This window comes from Mustela lutreola, chromosome 8 (assembly GCF_030435805.1).
Source record: "Mustela lutreola isolate mMusLut2 chromosome 8, mMusLut2.pri, whole genome shotgun sequence".
NCBI lineage: Eukaryota > Metazoa > Chordata > Mammalia > Carnivora > Mustelidae > Mustela > Mustela lutreola.
The window spans coordinates 77,581,184-77,605,976 of NC_081297.1; the positions used below are offsets into that span (position 1 = coordinate 77,581,184).

General features: G+C 37.4%; 1 protein-coding gene and 1 long non-coding RNA gene across 4 annotated transcripts in view; one reads left to right on the top strand and one right to left on the bottom strand.

Annotated features, from left to right (window-relative positions):
* The window catches only part of LOC131838898 (uncharacterized), a 53,846-nt gene extending 53,091 nt beyond the window's left edge, over positions 1-755 (bottom strand). The window contains exon 1 of the long non-coding RNA XR_009356735.1: positions 646-755. This is a non-coding gene — a long non-coding RNA (uncharacterized LOC131838898). The remainder of the gene's footprint in view (positions 1-645) is intronic.
* Positions 1-24,793, top strand: part of AMN1 (antagonist of mitotic exit network 1 homolog) — a 104,920-nt gene that overhangs the window by 4,908 nt on the left and 75,219 nt on the right. The gene's annotated exons all lie outside the window — the stretch shown is intronic.

A 24,793-nucleotide genomic window follows, 5' to 3' on the forward strand; every position in this document is an offset into this window, starting at 1 on the left:
TGCTATCCCAAAATATGAATATTGAAAATTTTAACTGAAGGAATTTGAGAAAACAAACAGAAGCAGAAAGATCACTCTGACCTTTCTTCTACACTTCTGCCTTGAATCAGGTCACAAAACCCTCAGGTCCCTCCCTATATAGGTGGAAAGAGCATCATTATCTCCAGGATAAAAGGACACCAAGAAGAATTGACTTAAACAGGCCTATTTTATTCCTATTATATTTTATTCCTATAATATATTATATATTTCTCTATTATATTCCTCCACAACAATGTACTCTTCAAACCTAGCATAAAAGTACTTGGGTCTGTTCCTTTGGGTCTTCATTTCCTTATGAAGGCTCCCGTGTCACATAAAACGTATTCAATTTGCTTGTTTTTCTCCTACTAATCTGTCTTTGTTAGTTTAATTTTCAGACCCAGCCAGAGACCTTCACAGTGTTAAGGAACACTTTTTCTTCCCTGACACTGCATAGCAAATTACTTGAGACTTAGCATCTTAAAACAATAAATATTTATTATCTCACACCATTTCAAATGGTGAGGAATCTGGGAGCAGCTTAGCTGATTGTTTCTGCCTCAGAATTTCTCATGAAGTTACAGCCAAGATGTCAGCCAGGGCTGCAGTCCTATGAAGGCTTACCTGAGCTGGAGGATCCCCTTCCCAGCTCCGCACTTGGTTGTTGGCAAGAAGCCTCAGTCCCTCACCAAATGTGTCTCTCCATAATACTGCTTATGAAGTGAGAGCCGGCCTCCCCCAGAGCTAATGATGAGAGAGAGAGAGAGAGAACACACACACCAAGATGAAAGCTACAGTGTCTTTTATGACCTCATCTCAGAAGTGATACAACATCACTTTTGTTGTGTTCAGTCAGTCATGAAGACCAACCCTGGTACAACCTGGGAGGAAATGACACCAGTGTGTGAATACTGGGAAGCAGGGCTCATAGGGGAACATCTTGGAATCTGGCTACCACCCTTCCCTTGTATTCTTTATTACCTTCTCCATCTCCCATTGCTCTTTTGATCTTTCAACTTCAACTACTTTCTTCTTACTAGGTCTTCCCCTATCTTGGTTTTAGACACTCTGAAACTATACTCTGAAGCTCCACTTCTATACCTTCTTGGGGGAAAAAGAAAAAACAAAACCGTTCCAAAATGTTCCTCCTAGTTCAGCTCTAGTTACCCACTGTGTCTCCATGGTTGAATTCCCGAAAGAGAAGTCAACACACGCTTCCACTTCCCTACCTCCCATTTCTTCAGCCCACAGTGATTTGACCTGCTCCTCAAACTTTCCAGGGGAGCCGTGGTCCCCAGGTCACTGGAACATTGCAAGGAGTTCTCAGTTTAAAATTCCAAAACATTTCTCCCCCTTAATTAATGTCTGCAGCATTTGTTTTCCATGAATCTCTTTTCCCTGGGCTGCTGGGACACCATTCCTCCCTGGCTTTTGTCCTAACCCTTTCATGACTATTTCTCAGCTTCCATTGCCGATCTTCCTCCTTTACCTCCCCGTAAGTATTGGCATCCTCCACAATTCAATACTTACCTCTTTTTTCTTATTATTCTAAACTCTCTCCCTGTATTTTTTTTATTCCAGAGGCTTTAGCTACCATCTCTATGCTGCTAACCGCCAAATCTAAATCACCAGATTCGTTCTCTTTCTTCAACGGCACGCCATTATAACCGACTCCTGGCTTAACATTGTGAAAGCCCCTTGGGTTTCTCAATAGAGAAGAGTTTGTTCAGTTCAAAGAGATCAATTACTTCTGAGAACTTTAGCTGGGAAGGGAAATTTAAAAAAAATCGATTCTAAAGGAAACCTTATCTCTAAAAGAGTTTTATCCATTTGGTACAACCTCTAGTGCAAAGGCATGATGGAGATGATCCCACCAGAGGGCTTCCTCTCTTCCTAGAAGAAGCCACCAATATGTCCACCAAGCCATTAGTCATCATTTTGGTTTAACATGAAGAACAGCAGATGGCTCACCCTCATTATTAGTTTATGCAGAGATTGGTAAAAGCCAGAGCTGTGCTGAGCCTCATAATCAACTCCTATCTGTCAATACCTCCTTCAGATACTTCATGATAGCTGTGCCAAGACTCCCAGAATCTTGCCACATTCTGTCCCTCTGGACAAATTGTTCAGCTAAGACCAACCTCTCCCTGGAATGCTCAGGGTTTCAGACCTAAATCCCCCTTAAAGTCCTGTCATGAGACCACGTTCTGAGTCACGTTCCACAGTGTGTTGTTAGCGTAATCACTCTTGTTTCTACTGCAGCTACTCCTGCTGCCCTCACACTTTTACCCGTAAATGTGCTGTGAGCAAAAGCATTTCAGGCTCAACAATGTCGTGATGTGGTGCGTTGTCAAGCACCCCAGGCAGCAGCCTGCTGTTCTTATACCTACAAGGTCAGGAACATCTCACATTTCCCTGTTGGTTATGTGCCCTGCCTCAGGAGCAAAGCTAGGTGTCAGGTGAGTAGGTGTTTCCTTTTATTCGAGCCACAAATCTTGTTTTTGCCAGGGAAATGACTGGCATTGAGACTAAGCTCCCAGAACTTCTTCACCTCTTGGAGTCTCCAGAGCCTCGTTCTAAGGCTAATGAGACCATCTCTGTACTTCAAGCCCAGCTATTCAAAGAGACTGTCAGAAACCAGACAGCAGAGCTACTGCTCTTCTAAGGTATAAAACTGATTGGAAAAATATTAAATAAATAAAACTGATCAGGGATCACAAGAAAAACTCTTCTTTCACCAAGGGGAAATATCTAAACATTGAAAAGCTTCAGTAGTATGGGGGGAATTGAAAAATAAAATGAAATGTTAAATAGAAAGAAAATTTGACATATGTACTGAGAAAATGCCATGCCTAACAAATTTAATGCTAGTCCTAGATTACTTATGGAGAAAAGGTAGAGAAGAAGAAAGGAAGAGAGGAAGGAAAAGGAAGAAAAGGAAAAGGAAGGGCAAAGTGATAGGAGAGAGAGCAAAAGGAAAAAGTATAGAAAAAGAGCCTCTTCATCTAGAAATCAATGAAAAAGTTCCAAGGCTTCGTTCTAGATACTCTGAAACTATCTGTGCCACTTAGTCAAGTTCCCTTCATCTCATAGTGCTACTTTTTAATTTACTGGGATTCCATAAATTTATGGCTGGTGTTGTTTTATACCAATATAGTTGTATTTTTGTCATTTTGAGAATGCTTTATAGACTTATAACTAAGACATAATTCACAGGTGAAATAGACAAAAGGGATTATGAGTACACTTACCTTGATGAGTGCTGAGAAATGTATAGGATTGAGTTATTATATTGTACACCTGAAACTAATACAACTTTGTATATTAATTACACTTCAACAAAAAAAGACGTTATATGCATCCTTTATCACGTTAATTAATTGTAGCCACATGTAATCTTGATGTTCTGATGATTACTGGGAAGAAGGCACAAAAAATTTCAAAGAGCATCTCTAGCACCAGGACAAACCAGAAGCATTCTGATCTGACAGTTGTTCAAAGACTGAGTAGTACTAACTTCACAACATACCAGAAGCCCACAGTAAGAAATAAAGCTACTAGAGGACTTCAAGTCCACAGTTGTCAACTTAGGAGGAAGAATTTTGACAGCAGAGCAGAATACAACCTCACTCCGTCTGCAAATACAGCAGAATACAACCTCACTCCATCAATCTGCCCAGTCTAACTCTGTACATTACACTGGTGCATATATGCAAAAGGAAACACTGAATGACACCGAGTATTACAAACACTTACAGAATATAGATAATCATAAGGAGACTCTTAGCACTGTTATAATCAGTGTAAATTTGGGATGGTTTTGATTATATATGTTTTTTTCAAAAGTTTATTCTCATGTGCTGGGTTTGAAATAGCACAACACTGGCATGAATCACAAATTCAATAAAACCTTCCAAGATTCCATAAACCTGGCACCTCTGTCTTCTTGACATTCTCTTGTTATATTTAAGACAAGCTGTTGAGCTTGAGGGGGAGGTTAGATGGGCAGCCTGAAGAAAATTGTAAGTGTTTGAAAAATTTGTTGAGGGAATTTTAGAGAAGCAGATGGCCCAGAACAAATAAAATGATTGCCTAAGCTCTACTGGAGGTTCACCTGAGTTTAGAGGTCATGGATTTATTGTCCCATGGTGGAATTTGTCCCATGTAAAACCCCATATGGTACGTTCTTTGCCAAGTTGCCTCCTTATAGGAATGGAGAAGGCCGACTGTTAGTTGGGGGTTACAGAACAGGTGGAATAGGAGAGTAAGAACATGAGAGAGTTGAGATGGCTGCAAATAATGACAGATGATGAGGCCTCCAAGCTAGGGATAACAGTGAGGCCAGAAGGAGCCTTCAAAAGCAGGAGAACTGGAGGGACAGGGTGCTAAAACAGGTGAGGTAAGGGCATTTCTGGGAGTCTTCTCAGATGATGCCAGAAATTTTACGATGTAAACCAGGTGAGAGATATGTCCTGAGAAGCTGAAGTATGTCATGAAGGGTCACGAAAGAACAAATACAGTTCTAGCTGTGTTTTCATTTCTGAGACAGTCAGAAGCATACTAATTATTTGGTTCTTGAAAACCTAAGCAGGAGGGAGACAGTTCATTGCCATAGCCATCTAAAAAATAAAATCTGCTCTAAAGATTTTACAGCTTTGTGTTGAGCACAGGAAAAATGAAAACTATATTGATCATGGTATTTACAAACTAAGTGAAGAATGTCTGAAGAGCATTTTATGAAAACTCGTTTTTCTACCTACACCTTTCTCCAAAGAACCGTTTTATGACTCCCGGTAATTCTCTCAAACAAAAAGAGCATTAACAATCTGAGGGGTTTGAAGTGGCCAGGGGGTGGGAGGTTGGGGGAACCAGGTGGTAGGTATTAGAGAGGGCACGGATTGCATGGAGCACGGGGTGTGGTGCAAAAATAATGAATACTGTTATGCTGAAAATAAATAAAAAATAAATTAAAAAAAAAAAAGCAAAAAAAAAAAAAGAGCATTAACACAAGCCTAGAGGCAGTAAGTTTTTTGTTGCCTAAAGATAGTCCTACTGATAAAAAGAAATTGAAAGCAGGTATCTTTTTTTTTTTTTTTAAAGATTTTATTTATTTATTTGATAGAAATCACAAGTAGGCAGAGAGGCAGGCAGTGAGATGGGGGCAAGCAGGTTCCCTGCCGAGCAGAGAGCCTGATGCCAGGGCTCGATCCCAGGACCCTGAGATCATGACGAGAGCCAAAGGCAGAGGCTTTAACCCACTGAGCAACCTAGGCACCCTGAAAGCAGGTATCTTTATTTGCTTTGTATTAAAAGGAAGGAAAATATATCAGAGGAAATCGGTCATTTACAAAAAGAGCAGAGCACATCAAAATGAACCTTTCTGGAATGTGGAGGGCAAGAAAAGAGTGTAGGTATAAAAGGGCAACCTGAAGGATCCTTGCGTTGCTGGAAATAATATGTACTTGGACTGTATCAGTGTCAATATGCTGGTTGTGATACTGTACTATAGTTTTGCAAAATGTTACCACTAGAGAGATCTTTATATTATTTTTTACAATTGTGTGTGTATCTATCATTATCCCCAAATAAAGTTTAATTAAAAAGAAAAACACACACACAAACACAAAATGAACTTTCCTAGCTATAGGGAAGAACAGTCACCTCCACTCCTTGTGTTTCCATATGCAGTAATTTAAGTGAGGCCAGAATGATTCTCTAACCTGGCTGCTCATTTGTTCTCTGGGTAACCTCAAATTTCCTGGAAAGCTGAGAATCACCAAGTCTCTCTCCACCCTTCATTTACTACCCCCCAGGGGGATAGGAGAGCCTCGGAGAAGAACCACGTGTGAGTTGGGGAGAATAAATAGCTCAGTCCTTCCCCCACACTTTCTAGACCTGTGTTTTGCAGAGAGTGTGTCAGCTTTCCTCTCATGGGCCTGTATTCTACTGGGAAGCCCTGTGTTGTTCAACTGTACCAGTAACTACTGGATTAAGTCTGGGAAAAGTATGACAGCACCCACTTCACCATGTCGTCAGTCAGCTTTATTAAGGTGACAGTTTGACCTTCATTTGTCTGATTCTGTATCTCCTTCAACGGATACCGAATCCAAGAGGGAGAAAGGGACACTATTTTTGAGGTACCCGGTTCCTGCAAGAAAAGAGTTTTCGGCTGGCATGAACTCATACATCAGACCCAGGGACGCCTGGGGATATGACCTCAGATTTGCCTTCTTGCCATTCCGCTCTCCAGAATGTAGCAAAGCAAGATAAATGTGGAATGTTAGGAGCTCACGTTGCACCTGGTTTACAGAAGCATGCATTGTGAAATCTCTGACTAATGAGCTGCAGCTGCACCGGGAGGCATGTGACTTGGCATCTACTCCTGAAGAGACTGTACGAGCATGGGATTATACACGCATAGGGAATAGAAAGGGGGGCTGCCCCAATGGGAAGCTGTCTGCCCTGGATTCAACCTCATCTCTTGTGCCTGAGCCCTGCCGAGTGGAGGAGAGTAGAAGCCACACCTAACCTGTCACCAGGTATCCTACAACCCATGTAGCAAGTAGTCCAATGACATTCTAGCACCTGCTAGCAGTACCTGCTCTTCAGTGACTGGATGAACTTCTTTTCTAAGTTCACTTAGCTGTTGCAGTCATGCTGGAGGTTAGTGCAGCTATCCCTCATTCTGACACTGATTTCCATTCTCCTTCCCTTTCTAGAGATGCAGCAGAGCTCAGGTACCTTCTCAGATTGCCTTGCAGGTGGAGCTGGCTCCCAAGTCTCTGTTCTGGCAAATGAAATAAACTGCATTTTTCTGGTACTGCCTCTTCTACTTCATTCTTCTTGCCCAGACCACATGCATGATGCCTGAGGCTTACAGTCATTGCAAAGCAGGTACATGGCAAGACAGGAGGGGTTGGTTAATGGTGTCATGGAGGCACCAGACAAGTCTTGGACCTCCTATTGCCAGACCTGTGGAGTGTCCTGGATTATCCAGCTAGATCCAATGTGATCATAAACGTCCTTATAAGGGAAAGAGGGAGGAAGAGAGAAGGATCAGAGAAAGATGAGGCAACAGAAGCCAGGTCAGAGGAATGCTGTGTTGCAGGCTACGAAGGAGGAGGAAAGAGGAGGAAGGAGGCTGTGAGGCAAGGAATGTGGGCAACCCCCAGAAGATGGAAGAAGAAACAGATTCTTCTCCAGAGCCTCCAGAAGGAATGCAGCCCTTCTAACACCTTAATTTTAGCTTAGTGAGGCCTGTGTCAGTCTTCTAAACTACTGAACTATAAAACAATAAATCCATGTTTATACCACTATGCAGTAATCTTTTACAGTGGCAATATAAAATTGGTAAGCTCTATTAAGACCTTTTTTTTTAAAGATTTTATTTATTTTTTCGATAGAGAGAGATCACAGCTAGGCAGAGAAGCAGGCAGAGAGAGAGGAGGAAGCAGACACCCTGGTGAGCAGAGAGCCCGATGCGGGGCTTGATCCCAGGACCCCGGGATCATGACCTGAGCCAAAGGCAGAGGCTTAACCTACTGAGCCACCCAGGTGCCCCTCTATTAAGACCTTTTAATAATAAATTATGATTAATCTAAGGAAATTTTTTCCTTTCAGTGCAAGACACCTGTAATTTTCAAAGCAAAAAGAGACGTAACTTATTTTTTAAGAATTAAAAAAAAAAAAAAAATCCCCAGGAACCTAGGAAATGACTGATGTTTTTCTAGCTTATGGTGACAAAGACCAAAGCTGGTTTTAAGCCTATTGAATTGATCAGTGACAACTTACTCCAGTAAACACACCTCAGGAACAGGAAACATGCTTTTATAGCTCATGTTTCTAAGGCTGATTTTCAACTACTCCTGCCTCAGTAACCAGTATGTCCCCAAATAATACTCCTATAAAACCTCTATTTGCTCTGTTCAGTGAGACTATGTCTGATCAGCATAGCTTTCCCTTACCTAAGTAAGCAATAAATTCAGTTTCTAGGTTTCACATTTTTTAAATTTATTTTCAGCATAACAGTATTCATTGTTTTTGTACCACACCCAGTGCTCCATGCAATCCCTGCCCTCTATAATACACACCACCTGGTACCCCGACCTCCCACCCCCCCGCCCCTTCAAAACCCTCTGATTGTTTTTCAGAGTCCATAGTTTCTCATGGTTCACCTCCCCTTCCAATTTCCCCCAACTCCCTTCTCCTCTCTATCTCCCCATGTCCTCCATGCTATTTGTTATGCTCCACAAATAAGTGAAACCATATGATAATTGACTCTCTCTGCTTGGCTTATTTCACTCAGCATAATCTCTTCCAGTCCCGTCCATGTTGCTGCAAAAGTTGGGTATTCGTCCTTTCTGATGGAGGCATAATACTCCATAGTGTATATGGACCCCATCTTCCTTATCCATTTGTCCATTGAAGGGCATCTTGGTTCTTTCCACAGTTTGGCGACCATGGCCATTGCTGCTATAAACATTGGGGTACAAATGACCCTTCTTTTCACTACATCTGTATCTTTGGGGTAAATACCCAGGAGTGCAATTGCAGGGTCATAGGGAAGTTCTATTTTTAATTTCTTGAGGAATCTCCACACTGTTCTCCAAAGAGGCTGCACCAACTTGCATTCCCATCAACAGTGGAAGAGGGTTCCCCTTTCTCCACATCCCCTCCAATACATGTTGTTTCCTGTCTTGCTAATTTTGGCCATTCTAATTGGTATAAGGTGATATCTCAATGTGGTTTTAATTTGAATCTCCCTGATGGCTAGTGATGATGAACATTTTTTCATGTTTCACATTTTGGGTGATGATCTTATCCTTGGTATACTGTACATTCTTCTTAATTTAACAAGGTTCAAAGAAATCACAAGGTGCCAGGTTTTCATACTAACTGTTAAGTGAGGGAGTTGGGAAAGAGAGAAATAGGAGAATTTGTTTTGGTTACGTGAAAAAATCAAGAGTTGTTTAAAACTCTTGATTTGTTCTTGTGTTTTATTTGAAAAACAAAAACCCTAAAACTAAATAAAATCACTCATGATTCCAGCATCTTCATTTTTTAAATATTTAAAGAAGTGCAAGTCCTCCATCTCCTTCCAATCAATCCCACCCACGAGGGGTAATTGCTAATAACAATTTTATGTAAATCTCTTCAGATGTAAACTTAGGTACAGAGGTGTTATAATAAGCCTATTTGAACTGGTTGCCATGGTGTTGCTGGGGCCTTTGAAATGTATTTTGTATGGTTAATTATAGTTTGGTATTTTAGCATGGTTGTGGGCTTCATGAGAATGGTAACCATGGTACATTCTTCTCTTCATAACAAATTATGCTACATATTTATGTAGCTACAAATTATGCCACAAATATTTATTGAATTTAACTAAGAACTAAGTTTCTCTAAATAAGATCCCATTTAATTTCTGGTAGAGAATATAATATTTAGCCCTAAGGTGATAGAGATAAAGATTTTGAGTCCAACTGTAATAGACTCTGGGATTTTAATGTTTGAAGTTCTAAAGCAATACTGCTCAAAGAGTGGTCAAAAAAGTTTGGCCATTTCAGGGGAAAAAGTATAGAAGTTATTTTGTTCCCACACAGTTCATAAAGGTTAAGTTAAGATTAATTACTTCTTTTACAGAAATCCTCTTGTATTTTTAGTTTATTATTTTCAAAATAGATATTATCTTCATGATTCAAAGTTGAAAATGGCTGGGGTGCCTAGCTGGCTCAATTGGTAGAGCATATAAGTCTTGATCTTGGGGTTGGGAGTTTGAGCCCAATGTTGGGTGAGGCAGTTACTTGAAAAATTAAAAAAATGAAAAAAAAATTGAAAAAGATCAAAGGATAAACAGTAAAAGTTCTTCTAACCACATCTCCTAGCCAATACTGATTTGTCTGTTATGTATCCTTCCAGAGATATTTTACAGTATTATAAGAAAACCCACACATACACACACTTCTGATCTTTTCATTCGAGTAATTTCGGCTATACACTCTTCTGCACCTTCCATATCAGTACACAAAGAGCAGTCTCATTTTCTTTTACAGCTGCAGAGAATTCTTGAATGGACACAAAGATACTTCTCTTTTTAAATTACAAAGAAGGTCTTAATAACTTTGTACAAGTGTTAGTTCATAATACTTGAATACATCTGTAGGACAAATTCCTAGAAACAGACTTGTGTCAAAAGGTATGTGAATGTATAACTTTTAAAGTTAATTGCTAAAGTCTCTCTTCATGGAGGCAATTCATCTCTCATGGAAATTAGAGTTCCTGGTCCCCCATAGTCTCAGCTACACAATACATCATTATCCAACATATTTTCTCTGCTAATCAAACAGCTCAAAACTGAACTCTTAGCAGGACATTAACTTTCATCCTATTGTGAGTGAAGTTAATTTTTAAAAAATATGTTTGAGTCATTTGTATTACTTTTTCAGTGAATGATTAAGTACTTATTTTAGGTTAAGTAGTTATTTTAGGAAAATTAACCCTTTGTGATACGAATATAAAATGAATTTCCTCAAGGAGCCATTGCTATTACTTTATGATAACTCCTCCCAAGAAGAATTTTTAAAAATATGACTTGCAAATATTTTATCATTTGCTTGTCTCTTCACTTTCTGGATAATGTCTTTGAAGCACAAAAGTTTTAAACTTAATGAAGCCCAAGGAATCCATTATTTTTTTCTTTTCTTACTTATGCTTTTGGTGCCATATCTAAGAAACCACTGCCTAATGCAAGACCATAGAGACTTTTAATTTATGTTTTCTTATAAGATTAAGCTCCTGTATCTAGGTGTTGATCCATTTTCAGTTAATTTTTGTATATAGCAGGTGATACTTGTGTTTTAAATTTGTTTATAAATTCCAGGTGCCCTAGAACTGCTCATTAGTTCATTACTTCCTCAGAATTCCTCAGGAATTGTCTTGACAGCCTTATTGAAAATCATTTTACCATAAGTATATGGGTTTTTTTCTGGACTCTCAGTTCATTCCATTCATCTCTATGTCTATCTTTAATGCCAGTACCACAAAGTATTGAATATTCTAGCTCTGAAGTAACTGAAATGAGGAATTGTGTATTCTGATTTTAAATTTTTTATTATACATCTGAAATAGTCTTTAAAAAATTGACATACAATATTGTAAATATTGTATTACTTTCAGGTGTATAACATAATGGTTTGATAATTTATATACACTATGAAATAGTCACTGCAATAAGTCCATCATCACCATACAAAATTGTAACAGTATTATTGGCTATATTCCCTATGCTATATATTATAGCCCTGTATTTTACTTATTTTGCAACTGGAATATTGTGCTTTATTTTCAACATTGTTTTAGCTCTTCAGGGCCTCTTGACATTCTCTGTGAACTTGAGGACTAGGTTTTTCATTCCTGCAAAAAGGCAATTGGAATCTTGACAGGGATTGTATTGAACTGGCAGATTAATCTGGGGGAGTACTATTATCTTAACAATATTAGATATTCCTTTCTATAAACATGGGTATCATTTCAATTCCAGTCTTCTGTCATTTCTTTCAATGGTATTTTGTTTTTCTATGAGTCATCCACTTCTTTCATTACATTTATTTTTAAGTATTTTATTCTTTTTAATACTATTATAAATGGAGTTATCTTCTTCAGTTTTGGAATGTTATTACCAATGTATAGAAATACAATCATTTTTGTATATTGATCTATATCTCTGCAACACTGCTAAACTCATTTATTAGCCCTAATGGATTTGTGGATTCTTCAGGATTTTCTATATATTAAAAAATGTCATCTGCAAATAGAAATAAATTTTACTTCTTCTTTTAAAATCTAGATTCGTTTTATTTCATTTTCTTGCCTAATTGCCTTGGCTGGAACCTCTAGTATGATGCTGAGTAGAAGTGATGGAAACAAACATATTTATCTCCATATTTTTTAACTTTGAATTTTCCCCCAAATTATAAAGATAATTGCATTAGCTAGGAAAATGTTGGTAGAAATAGTAATCATCATATTTTTAACCATTTGTTAATGGGAGTACTTCTAATATTTTCCTATTGATCATAAGCTGGCTTGGAGGTTAAAATAGATTTATGGTAAGATAATGTATTCTATTCTTATTCTTTAATAAACATCTTTGACGCAAAAGTAGATTTTATTTTTCAAAGGAGATTTTAAATTTTTATCAAATTCTATTTCAGAGTCTGTAGAATTGAACTTCTTTATATCTATTCATAAAATATATATCCTGATATTTAATCACCTTTGTATTCCTGAAATAAATCCCATTTTGTCATGTTATTCTTTTAAGATACTGCAGGTTTCCTTTGCTTAATATTTTATTTAGTATTTATTTAATCAATATATATAAGTGAAACTAATGGACATTTCTTTTCCCTATCATCTTTGTCAGATTTAGTATCAAAATTATTCATGCTTCATATAAAGAATTTGGGAGGTTTCTTTCTGTATGTGCTGGAATAACTTAAATTTTGGAATTATCTGCTCCTTAAAGTTTCAGCATAACAACTTATAAAAAGTTATTTGATTGTGTGGGATAGCTCTTTATACTTTCTTTTACAGTAATTGACTTGTTTAAACTTTTAGTTTTTTTTGAGATCAGTTTTGGTATATTACAGCTTCTTAAAAACAAATCTATTTTATCTAGAATTTCTAAATTATTGCATCAAGTAGATTTGTGCTTTTTTTCTTAATTAATTCACTTAAAAGTTTATCTTTTTTTTTTAAGCAACCAGCTCTTGTGTTATTTAATTTTACTATTTTTTATTTTAAAATTAAGTAATTTCTTCTTTTATCTTTTTAATCTCTTCTCTCTGTTTTCTTAGAATTATGTTGCTGATCTTTGTTTAATTTCATTTGGATGCTTACTTCATTTGTTTTCATTCTTTCTTCTTAGTTAATATGGTGAAATTTTCTAACTGCTTTGTAATTTATTTACCTGTGACTAAGAGCTGGTTGGGAATATTTATAGAGCTATATTCTAGGATATGTTTTTGTCAGCATGACCTGACAAAATTTACATCTGCTTAAAAAACAAAATCATTTAAGCAGGCACTGAGAGCCAATGACAAAACTGGTCAAACTTAATGCTTGACATAACTTTAGTTTACTAAGGGATGGCTAACCCTAAACTTTATGTGAACTTTCTGTGCTGAACCTGGTTTGCTCCATCTTAGATCCAAACTCCACCCATGTGTCTAACACCAACTAAAATTTCCTGCTTTGATCTTCCTGCTTTTACAATATTTAACAAAGTTCTTTAAGGTCAATTTTAGTATGTGCTTTCCTCTTTCCACAGCATACCTGTCCCATGGTCTCTGAACATAAAAGTTTTGGTTGCCCACTTCTTCTCAGGAATGTTTTTGGCTTAGGTTTTAAGTATCTCTCTATTGCAGTAGTCCCCCTTAATAAACTCTTGCCTTTCTAATGTCCAGACTCCACATTTTTGTTTTGACACCAGAATAGTTTGAAAGATACTTTGATTTCTAGAACTTCATTGATTTTTGGATTTAAGTTTTGTTCCTAGTGACTTTTGCTTATTATAGGTTATTTACAAATGTAGTAGGTTTTTTGAATCCTCTAGTACAATCCCTATTTTAAGCAAATTGTGACATATTACCAAAGCATTTAAAATATGTTTCCTCTAAACACTGCTTTAGCAACATGACATATGTTCCAATATGTAATGTTTTTATTATTGTTTTATCTAAAAAGGTGCAATTCCATTTTTCTCTTGGGCCCAAAAGTTTTTAACCCAAGATATTTTATTTCCAAGTGGGCCCTTTGTTGATTATACTGTTACTAGAGGAAGTTATCTGTACTGTTTTTTTCTTTTCTTTTCTTTTTGGAATTTATTGAGATTTCCTTCTTAATTAGGAACATAAATAGGAGGTATATTCTCTAATTTCAGAATCACAGAATTTGACATACAACAATTAACTCTACTGTATTATGTTATTTAAGTCCATTATATCCTCATTTGTTTCTTTGTATGCTTTATCTGTCATGAACTGGAGGGATGAACTTAAGTATCCTGCCCCTAATGCGCTTCTGTCTACTTCTCTGTATAGAACTTAACTTTTTTAAGGACTATGCTTATACTGATGCTGTTATTTGTACATAGATATCCCTGCTATGTCTGTGAATTGCACCTTCTCCATATGATGTCCCTTATCTTATTTAATGCTTTTTCTCCTCTTATTTTTAAGTTTCTCTTTCCTTACAGCATAGAATTATTTTTTTGGTATCCAATCTGACTTTCCCCCCTTTTACTGCATGACTTTAACTCATTTATAATTGTTACGTGTATTTATCATTATTTATATGAAAGATATGTTTAGTCATGGTTATGTCATGTTAGATTGTGGTATGATTCTTGCTTTTAAAGTTAAAAAATTATTTCCTATTTGGGATTTTACTTGGTTATATGTATGTATAATTCTTCTGATGGCTATGACTATTTGTATTTTTGTCTAATGTCTAATCTTTTCTTTCTTTAGGTAGGATTATAAATGCCATAGTCTAAGCAATAAATTAGTAACTTGCTCCATCCTTCCACCTCCCCTTTCTCTTCACAACTTCCCAATTTAAATTAATTATGTTATCTTTCTTAATGTTTAGCTTTCAGTTTAGTAAAAATTAATGCCCATATTTGTTTTCATTTTAATCCTATTTGTCAGCAGTCCTTAATGCTATCTATCTTATGTTTTCTAGTCACCTATTCCATAAAATTTGTCCACTGGCAGAATCTTCAAGTGAGTTAATGGAAACATCATCCCTATGATCTTGTATTTTTAGGATTCTCTGCCTTTTTACTTACACAAAAGTTTGACTGGAAATACAATTCCTGGGTCACACCTCTTTCTTTGACTTTGTTATTCTATCTCTAATATCTTCTAGGAATGAATATTATAGAGAAATCTGGTCAGCCTGTTTTTCTCATTATAAGTGATTTGTTTTCTTTAACTTTCAAAGAATGCTTATTTTTGAAATCCAGTAATTTTATGAGGACATATATTGGTGTTGACCATGTGGGACTATTTTGTAAAAATAATTATGCCTTTTCATCAATTCTGGAAAATTCACAGCCATTATTTCTCTATATATTTCCTCTCCTCCTTTCTTATTATTCTTTCTATGTGGAACTCTAAACGTTAGATCTTGTCATTCCATCTTCCATATCTTTTAGCCTTTTTCTTTTTTCACATTTTCCATTTTCATGTGTCTCATACTACATTCTGGATCAGTTCTTTGGAGTTTACAAATTCTCATTTGGGTCATCTAATTGATTTAATCCTTTCACAGTTGTTTATTTGTTCTTGTTGCCAACAATTGCATTTTTTAATTTCTGGTTTCTTTTGGATTGTTCCCAACATGTTTCTGAAAATTCCTGGATGTTTCTAATTGAATGATAACTTTAAAATTGCATGCTTTTTTTAAACAGTTCACACACAGCTGTTTTATGTTATACATATGTAACTATAATTCCAATCCTTGGAATTTTTAGGGAATCTAAATCTGCTGTTTGTTTCTGCTGACTCTCACTCATGGTTATTGTCTTCTTGTGTGTTTGGCAATCTTGTTTCTGAGTTCACTGCTTAATCATAATCTGTCAAGGTCCTCTGGACCAAATTTGGAGAGCTCTCCTCTAGACAATGTTTGTTTCTATTTCTGTCAATAACCAAGATGACTTCAGTCCTCTTTGGGGCTTTGGCTTAGAGTGTCCCAGGTACAGCTTGTCCAGATAGCTGCCATTCCAAGGGCTGGTACCCAAAACAACTGTGTTGTTACAGGAATATTTTCTCAGGCCAGTATTGCTCTTCCTGGCTTCCCGCAGCCAGGCAGATTCCTTTTACTCTGGCTATCTACACTGTTTTCCAAGCCAACAGGAATCTTACTATGACCCAGTGTTTTGTGTGGGAGTTTGTTTGACTTTTCCCCAGGTGATGATACTTTCTTTGCTTCTTGGACCCATGTAGATACAGGGAAGCTCTTGTAACCAATCTGTGAATTGCATTCCTGCTTTTTAAATGAGGTATTTAGGTTCTATACAGGATATTTAAGCTATGTCCTTAACTTATAAGCAGTATATTTTGCTACTTAACCCTAACTCTGACACCAAGCCAATCTGAAACCCTAAATCTAATGAGATCTTTCTAAAATCTGCACTCTCAACATCCTCCCGTACTCTCACTCTCATCCACTTATTTTGTAATTTAAGGATTTATATCATACTATTTCTTTTTCTACTCTATACTTCTGGGTGATTTAGCCTCCAAAAGGAAAAATGCTAACTTTATGCTACTGTCTTCAAATAATAAGTCCTGCTACATTCTCTGTGATAACATTGTTTTAAAAAAATATCACATGAACTATAAGACCCGTGCTTGGCAATTTGGCTCCACTAATATTCAATTATCAGGTACAGTTCATCTTGATTTCAAATACTTTCCCAACACTTTAATTTTTGTGTTGTTACTATTGTGTGGTCTTATATCTCCAATGTTTGAAGAAATGTTATTAAGAATTTCAGAAGCACTAAAGCAAAAATATAATGATGAAAATAGTAATGTAAATGTTAAAATTCAGAATTTCATAAGTATAAAAAATGAACAGGACCCCCATTTTTAAATAAGAGGCAAATGTGATAATTTTACAGGCAAATGTGATAATTTTACAGAAATATATGAAGTGTGACAGTGACTATCTGAAAATTAGCAATGTATTTTTTTTTCCATGCTGTGAAACTTTGTCAAGTTTTGGCAAGAAATTAATGACACTTTGATTTCAAGGTCTAACATAACACTGTAACCCCCAGTAAACCAATTAAATTTTTCATTACTAAAACAAAACAACGTCATACAGGATTAAATAAATATTTTTGCTAAAATCATAAAGAGCCCCAAACTATCAATAATTTATTCAGTGTTGTGTTCCTTGTACACTAAATGGGGTAGTTCTCACTATTGTCAAAAGTTCTGTAAAACAATGTGGAAAGTTGTTGAAGATACGTTCACAGAAAGCAAAACAAGCTACTGGCAAAATTCCATTGTCAACTTATTTGACATTACATAACATCAATGGCATTTAATGTGAAAGAGGAATTGATGTTCTGCACTCATGCTAGCAAATATTTTATTTAGAGTTGCATGAAGCCTCTAATCGCTAATGTCTAGAAAATAAATTAGTTCTTACACATATGTGGTTTAAGGAGAAGTGCTAGGGGACTTTTTACTCTGTTCATTACTAAAATCCAGTGATTCAGGAAAACTTTTTTTTTCCTAAGATAATCACTATTTTGTGAGCCATAACATGGACTGGAAAGGGTATGATAGATTCAGTTCTGATACCGGATAGCTATACATAACAAGGAATACATGCTCTGCTTCATAAGGAAGAATTGGTGGTCAATGATATGCCTCCTGGTATTTTTTGAAAGAAACTGTAAAAAAGAAGAAAGCTAAGTGTTCAACTCCCCAATGTGCTGTGTAAAGCCAATCAGGTTTTTGCCTGCTTCCTCCACAAAATATCTCTTATACTTACTGACCATCTTTACTTCGCCAAATCTAACATTTGGTTCTGTCTAAATCATACTTGATTTTTGAGCAGTATTTGACAATTCCTTTCTCTTTGAAACACTTTCCTCCCTAAGATTTCCTGAAACCACAGTCTTCTGTTCACCTTCTTCCTCACTAGTTGCTCCTTCTGAGTCTCTTTGGGAGGACCCACTGCTTCCTCTGCCTACCTTCTAATTATTAATGCTCTACATGAGTCCTTGATGCTCTTCCCTCCTGTGTCTACACTGTCTCCCTGTCTTATCTTGACCAGTTCCATAGTTTTATGACACCTTTATGCCACAGACTCACAAGTGTACACCTGTAGACCCACTTTTCATCCTAAACTCCAGATTCATATATCAGATTGTATTTTTGACTTCACTTAGATGTTGAAAAGCTCCTCAGCTTTAACATATCCTTCAAATAGTTTTGCTTCCCTCTCCCAAAACCTTGTTCCTTCTGTATTCATTGCTGTCCCAGTTAATGGACCACCACCTATCCTGTTACTTCATTTAAAAACCCCATAAGACATTCCAACTGGTGTTCCTGATTTATCTATCATTTCATTATAACATGGGTTCTTCACAGACAGGGTACTCCACACGGCATCCCAGCAATTATTTCCAATTGTATTTTTAAATCTATGAAAAATATTTCACATATGCAAGTAAATATAAAGGTATCTATACACAGGTTTAGAAATGTAACATTATCTGCAAAAGAATGATGCCCACTATCTCACACTATATATAAAAAATTAACTGAGAATGGACTAAAGATCTAAATGTAAGAACCAAAACTATGAAACTCTTTGAAAAAAACATAGGGGTAAATACTGTGTCTGCAGATTTGAAAGGATTCTTTTTTTTTTTCTTTTTAAAGATATTTATTTATTTATTTATTGAGAGAGAGCAAGATCATGCATGAGCAGTGAAGGGGCAGAGAGAGAGAAAATCCCAAACAGACTCCCCACTGAGCAGAGCCTGATGTGGGACTCAATCTTAGGATTGTGAGATCATGACCTGAGCCAAAATCAAGAGTAGAACACTTAACCAACTGAGCCACCCAGGTATCCCATGAAGGATTTTTTTTTTTTCATATAACACCAAAAGCACAAGCAACAAAGGAAAAAAAATAGATAAACTAAGTTTCATCAAAATTAAAAACTTTAGGGGAGGAGTCAAGATGGCGGAGAAGTAGCAGGCTGAGACTACGTCAGCTAGCAGGAGATCAGCTAGATAGCTTATCTAAAGATTGCAAATGCCTACAAATCCAATGGGAGATGGAAGAGAAGAAGAACAGCAATTCTAGAAGCAGAAAATCAAGCACTTTCTGAAAGGGAGGACTGGTGGAGAAGTGAATCCAAAGGGACGGGAAGATAGACCACGGGGGGAGGGGCCAGCTCCCGGCAAGTGGCGGAGCAATGGAGCATAAAATCAGGACTTTTAAAAGTTTGTTCTGCTGAGGGACATCACGCCAGAGGCCAATCTGGGGTGAAGCCCATGCGGGGTTAGCGTGGCCTCAGGTCCCGCAGGGTCACAGAAGGATCGGGGGTGTCTGAGTGTTGCAGAGCTTACAGGTATTAGGACGGGGAAGCCAGCTACAAAGACAGAGCCGAGGAGTGAGCTCACAGCTCGGGGTTACCTTGAACCGGTCGCAGGCTCGGTGAACTCGGAGCGCGGCTGAAAGCCAGGGAGATGGGAGTAATTGGGCACAGTTCTCTGAGGGCGCACTGAGGAGTGGGGCCCTGGGCTCTCGGCTCCTCCAAGCCGGAGACTGGGAGGCCGCCATTTTCATTCCCGTCCTCTGGAACTCTACGGAAAGTGCTCAGGGAACAAAAGCTCCCGAAAGCGAACCTGAGCGGATTACTCAGCCTGGCCCGTGGTAAGGGCAGTGCAATTCCGCCTGGGGCAAAGACTCTTGAGTATCACTACAACAGGCCCCTCCCCCAGAAGATCAACAAGAAATCCAGCCAGGACCAAGTTCACCTACCAAGGAGTGCAGTCTCAATACCAAGGAGAGCAGCAGAATTCCAGAGGAGGAGAAAGCAAAGCTCGGAACTCTTGAATTTCTCCCCATGATTCTTTAGTCTTGCAGTTAATTTCATTTTTTCTTTTTCAATTTTTTTTCTCTTCTAAGTTTTTTTAACTTTTACCCTTTTCATTTTTAACTTTTAAAAAAAAAACTATTTACCTAATATATATATATTTTCTTTATTCATTTTCTTTGCTTAATTGTTTCTTTTCTTTTTTTTTTTTTCTTTCTGAACCTCTTTTTACCCTCTTTCTCCCCCCTCACCATTTGGGATCTCTTCTGATTTGGTTAAAGCATATTTTCCTGGGGTTGTTGCCACCCTTTTAGTATTTTACTTGCTCCTTCATATACTCTTATCTGGACAAAATGACAAGGCGGAAAAATTCACCACAAAAAAAAGAACAAGAGGCAGTACTGAAGGCTAGGGACCTAATCAATACAGACATTGGTAATATGTCAGATCTAGAGTTCAGAATGACGATTCTCAAGGTTCTAGCCGGGCTTGAAAAAGGCATGGAAGATATTAGGGAAACCCTCTTGGGAGATATAAAAGCCCTTTCTGGAGAAGTAAAAGAACTAAAATCTAACCAAGTTGAAAAAAAAAAAAACTATCAATGAGGTGCAATAAAAAATGGAGGCTCTCACTGCTAGGATAAATGAGGCAGAAGAAAGAATTAGTGATATAGAAGACCAAATGACAGAGAATAAAGAAGCTGAGCAAAAGAGGGACAAACAAATACTGGACCACGAGGGGAGAATTCGAGAGATAAGTGACACCATAAGACGAAACAACATTAGAATAATTGGGATTCCAGAAGAAGAAGAAAGAGAGAGGGGAGCAGAAGGTATACGGGAGAGAATTATTGGAGAGAATTTCCCCAATATGGCAAAGGGAACAAAAATCAAAATTCAGGAGGTGTAGAGAACACCCCTCAGAATCAATAAGAATAGGTCCACACCCCATCACCTAATAGTAAAATTTACGTCTTAATGACAAAGAGAAAATCCTGAACGCAGACTGGGAAAAGAAATCTGTAACATACAATGGTAAAAATATTAGATAGGCAGCAGACTTATTCACAGAGACCTGGCAGGCCAGAAAGAGCTGGCATGATATATTCAGAGCACTAAATGAGAAAAACATGCAGCCAAGAATACTATATCCAGCTAGGCTATCATTGAAAATAGAAGGAGAGATTAAAAGCTTCCAGGACAAACAAAAACTGAAAGAATTTGTAAGCACCAAACCAGCTCTACAGGAAATATTGAAAGGGGTCCTCTAAGCAAAGAGGGAGCCAAAAAGTAGTAGATCAGAAAGGAACAGAGACAATATACAGTAACACTCATCTTACAGGCAATACAATGGCACTAAATTCATAACTCTCAATAGTTACCCTGAATGTGAATGGGCTAAATGCCCCAATAAAAAGACACAGGGTACCAGAATGGATAAAAAAACAAAACCTATCTATATGTTGCCTCCAAGAAACTCATTTTAAGCCCAAAGACACCTCCAGATTTAAAGTGAGGGGGTGGAAAAGAATTTACCATGCTAATGGACATCAGAAGAAAGCAGGAGTGGCAATCCTTACATCAGATCAATTAGATTTTAAGCCAAAGACTATAATAAGAGATGAGGAAGGACACTATATCATACTCAAAGGATTTGTCCAACAGGAAGATCTAACAATTTTAAATATGTTTGCCCCTAATGTGGGAGCAGCCAACTATATAAACCAATTAATAACAAAATCAAAGAAACACATCAACAATAATACAATAATAGTAGGGGACTTTAACACTCCCCTTACTGAAATGGGCAGATCATCCAAGCAAAAGATCAACAAGGAAATAAAGGCCTTAAATGACACACTGGACCAGATGGACATCACAGATATATTCAGAACATTTCATCCCAAAGCAACAGAATACACATTCTTCTCTAGTTCACATGGAACATTCTGCAGAATAGATCACATCCTCGGTCCTAAATCAGGCCTCAACTGGTATCAAAAGATTGGGATCATTCCCTGCATATTTTCAGACCACAATGCTCTGATGCTAGAACTCAATCACAAGAGGAAATTTGGAAAGAACCCAAATACATGGAGACTAAACAGCAACCTTCTGAAGAATGAATGGGTCAACCAGGAAATTAAAGAAAAATTGAAAAAATCCATGGAAACAAATGATAATGAAAACACAACGGTTCAAAATCTGTGGGACACAACAAAGGCAGTCCTGAGAGGAAAATATATAGCGGTGCAAGCCTTTCTCAAGAAACAAGAAAGGTCTCAAGTACACAACCTAACCCTACACCTAAAGGATCTGGAGAAAGAACAAGAAAGAAACCCTAAACCCAGCAGGAGAAGAGAAATCGTAAAGATCAGAACAGAAATCAATGAAATAGAAACAAACAAACAAAAAAATAGAACAAATCAATGAAACTAGAAGCTGGTTCTTTGAAAGAATTAATAAGATTGATAAACCCGTGGCCAGACTTATCAAAAAGAAGAAAGAAAGGACCCAAATAAATAAAATCATGAATGAAAGAGGAGAGATCTCAACTAACACCAAAGAAATATAGACAATTATAAGAACATACTATGAGCAGCTCTACACCAACAAATTTGACAATCTGGAAAAAATGGATGCATTCCTAGAGACATATAAACTACCACAACTGAACCAGGAAGAAATAGAAAGCCTGAACAGATCCATAACCAGTAAGGAGATTGAAACAGTCATCAAAAATGTCCAAATAAACAAAAGCCCAGGGCCAGACAGCTTCCCAGGGGAATTCTATCAAACATTTAAAGAAGAACTAGTTCATATTCTCTTGAAACTGTTCCAAAAAATAGAAATGGAAGGAAAACTTCCAAACTCATTTTATGAGGCCAGCATCACCTTGATCCCAAAACCAGACAAGGATCCCATCAAAAAAGAGAACTACAGACCAATATCCTTGATGACACAGATGTGAAAATTCTCACTAAAATACTAGCAAATAGGATTCAACAGTACATTAAAAGGATTATTCACCACGACCAAGTGGGATTTATTCCAGGGCTGCAAGGTTGGTTCAACATCCGCAAATCAATCAATGTGATACAATACATTAATGAAAGAAAGAGCAAGAACCATATGATACTCTCAATAGATGCTGAAAAAGCATTTGACAAGGTACAACATCCCTTCCTGATCAAAACTCTTCAAAGTGTAGGGATAGAGGACACATACCTCAATATCATCAAAGCCATCTATGAAAAATCCACAGCAAATATCATTCTCAATGGAGAAAAACTGAAAACTTTTCCGCTAAGGTCAGGAACACTGCAGGGATGTCCATTATCATTACTGCTATTCAACATAGTACTAGAAGTCCTAGCCTCAGCAATCAGACAACAAAAGGAAATTAAAGGCATCCAAATCAGCAAAGAAGTCAAACTATCACTCTTCGTAGATGATATGATACTATATGTGGAAAACCCAAAAGACTCCACTCCAAAACTGCTAGAACTTGTACAAGAATTCAGTAGTGTCAGGATATAAAATCAATGCACAGAAATCAGTTGCATTTCTCTACACCAACAAGACAGAAGAAAGAGAAATTAAGGAGTCAATCCCATTTACAATTGCACCCCAAACTATAAGATACCTAGGAATAAACCTAACCAAAGAGGCTAAGAATCTATACTCAGAAAACTATAAAGTACTCATGAAAGAAATTGAAGAAGACACAAAGAAATGGAAAAATGTTCCATGCTCCAGGATTGGAAGAATAAATATTGTGAAAATGTCTATGCTACCTAAAGCAATCTACACATTTAATGAAATTCCTATCAAAATACCATCCATTTTCTCCAAAGAAATGAAATAATCCTAAAATTTATATGGAACCAGAAAATACCTCAAATAGCCAAAGAAATATTGAAAAAGAAAGCCAAAGTTGGTGGCATCACAATTCCGGACTTCAAGCTCTATTACAAAGCTGTCATCATCAAGACAGCATGGTACTGGCACAAAAACAGACACATAGATCAATGGAACAGAATAGAGAGCCCAGAAATAGACCCTCAACTTTATGGTCAACTAATCTTCGACAAAGTAGGAAAGAATGTCCAATGGAAAAAGGATAGCCTCTTCAATAAATGGTGTTGGGAAAATTGGACAGCCACATGCAGAAAAATGAAATTGGACCATTTCCTTACACCACACACACAAATAGATTCAAAATGGATGAAGGACCTCAATGTGAGAAAGGACTCCATCAAAATCCTTGAGGAGAACACAGGCAGCTACCTCTTCTACCTTAGCCGCAGCAACATCTTCCTAGGAACATCGCCAAAGGCAAGGGAAGCAAGGGCAAAAATGGACTATTTGGATTTTATCAAGATCAAAAGCTTTTGCACAGCAAAGGAGACAGTGAACAAAACCAAAAGACAACTGTCAGAATGGGAGAAGATACTTGCAAACGATATATCAGATAAAGGGCTAGTGTCCAAAATCTATAAAGAACTTAGCAAACTCAACACCCAAAGAACAAATAATCCAATCAAGAAATGGGCAGAGGACATGAACAGACATTTCTGCAAAGAAGACATCCAGATGGCCAACAGACACATGAAAAAGTGCTCCATATCACTCGGCATCAGGGAAATACAAATCAAAACCACAATGAGATATCACCTCACACCAGTCAGAATGGCTAAAATAAACAAGTCAGAAAACAACAGTTGTTGGCAGGGGTGCAGAGAAAGGAGAACCTTCTTATACTGTTAGTGGGAATGTAAGCTGGTGCAGCCACTTTGAAACAGTATGGAGGCTCCTCAAGAAGTTAAAAATAGGGGCACCTGAGTGCCTCAGTCAGTTAAGTGGCTGCCTTCAATTCAGGTCATGATCCCAGGGTCCTGGGATCGAGCTCTGCATTGGGCTCCCTGCTCCATGGAGAGCCTGCTTCTCCCTCTACCTCTGTCTCCCAGTTTGTGCTCTCACTCTCTCAAATAAATAAGTAAAATCTTAAAAAAAAAAGAAGTTAAAAATGGAGCTACCCTATGACCCAGCAATTGAACTACTGGGTATTTACCCCAAAGATACAAATGTACTGATTCTAAGGGGCAGCCGCACCCCAATATTTATAGCAGCAATGT